This window comes from Morone saxatilis, unplaced genomic scaffold (genome assembly GCF_004916995.1).
Source record: "Morone saxatilis isolate NCDOM2014 unplaced genomic scaffold, NCSU_SB_2.0 Contig8, whole genome shotgun sequence".
In the NCBI taxonomy this organism is placed as follows: domain Eukaryota; kingdom Metazoa; phylum Chordata; class Actinopteri; family Moronidae; genus Morone; species Morone saxatilis.
In genome coordinates, this window is record NW_023340257.1 from 12,448,105 (window position 1) to 12,450,227 (window position 2,123).

The following is a 2,123-nucleotide window of genomic DNA, read 5'->3' on the forward strand; positions in this document are numbered from 1 at the left end:
GTTAACACGCTTGGGTCAAAATGTAAAAGAGAACAATGGAGCATCACATTGGTGGAAATCTTTGCTATTTTTTCCTGTCACATCCCTGTCACATCTCTCTCTCTCTCTCTCTCTCTCGCTCTCTCTTACACATACACACATATGCACACACAGATTAGCCCTGTTTAAAGGATTGTGTCCTAGGGGTACACAGAACAGCACTGTGACAGGTGACATGTCGTTTCCTTCTCTCTTTCTCTCTTATCTTTTTACTGCCACTGTCTATCTTTTATCTCTGTGGCCGCAGACCTCAAAGTTTCTGCAGTACATTGTCAATATCGTTTGTGCTGCTCCAAATGTGTGTGTGTGTGTGTGTGTGTATCAATGTGTGGATGTTTTACTGGTGTATCATGCTGTGGGCAGATATGCTTGAGCCACAGTTTTGCCGTGAGCCTCTTTTTGCTAGTTTCGGTGTTACAGGATTTATAACACGCCTCAATGAACACAGGTCGTATGGGCAATTTTTTAATAATGTTGCCATGCTAACAAGCATTGTCTTATTCCTTTAAAAGCATGAGAGTTAGAGGAAATGCATATTGCAGTTGCTGCTTGAATGTTTGACAAAAATGATCCTTTGCTATGGTGACACATTTTCTGGATGTCACAGACCAAATGTGACTGGCAGCCATCATCAGTTTAAGGATCCTCATTAGGGACAGCCTTTCTTATATGTTCTTATTTAAATGTGCTTAAAAGGCAACATATAATCCCACTGTGATTAGGCTGTGGTCATGAGTTCTTCTGGTACCTCAGGGTGCATACAATATGGAACACGAGGATCCTGATTTATTTCTACTTGGTTGAAATTATGTATTTATGTTTGGATTTACATCTAACTTTACAAAATTAGTACATTTTGAAGGCAATTTTTGTAAATAATCATGCCAATTAGGCACACTGTGTCATCAATGTGTCTTTAGGAACTATATTACAGCTTTACTCCAAGGGTTGACTTCTTGTTGTCAGTTTTCGGAAATTGTCTGAGAAAGTTCTGACATATGTAAGTGCTTTACATGCAGTATTTGTGGAAGCATTATAAGTCACTTGCACTTCCCTTGAGGCAATATGTTGTGGAACCGCCATACAGGCTCCAGGAAATATCTAGAATACTTTGACTTCAGCAGTTTTGTGGGTAATGCCTCTTGGTTGCTTTGACGGGAGAGCAACAACCGACTCTGTCATTGTGTGTGTGATTGTCTGAGCCCAACGAGCCTGATGTTCCAAGTAATGTGCTGAGCTAAGAGATATAAACTTGAGACACTAATGAGATGTCACCAAATTTGTTCATTTCCTCATGACTTTACAGAAAAGGAAACATAAGTGCTGATTGGTCATAACCATGGTTCATTGGAGTGAGATCCAGTTACAACCAACATCAATGTTCAATCGCTTTTGCATGTAATTCTCTCGCTCCCCATTTTCTCGTCACTGTCCATTTTCACTGTTGACTACTGCAGAGAAATGCCACCAACTTAAAATTCAGATGGAATTTTTTTGGGCCCATGATTTCCCTAATGTGCAGGGGTTTCACGCTACATCACAGCATGATATTAAAAATTGCAGTGTGAAATCCAAAAATGGCTATTTATGAAACGTCAATTCCACAGTCTTGTCACTCATTTGGTATTAACAAAGAGAGAGCTTTGTTTTTCAAGATATTACTTCAACTTACTTTTTTTTATGCCTGACCTTTTTGATATGACTTGTGCAGTTGTGAGGGGTCTGCAGTCTTTCCCTTCAATTACAACTCAGTCAGACAACTCATGTTTGAAATGTTTATTGCAGCAGTACCAAACACAGTTTTGTGTTTCAGCTTCAACCCCAGATATGTTTCCATAGAGATACTGGGGAGTGATGAGCAAATATCCCAGACCCCCGAGCCTGCAGGTGGATGCTGGGGTGGTGTTGGGGCTTAAAGAACAGGCAGCAGTACCGATGCAGGGCAGCAGTGGCATTGACAGAGCAGGGGGAGAGATGTGAAATTTTACAGCTTAAATAGGCCGCCAAATTGGGAGGATGTGTTTGGTTTATGATCATGGAGAGTGAGGCAGTGCAGCTGGAGTCGACTCCCTGAACTAGCTTGC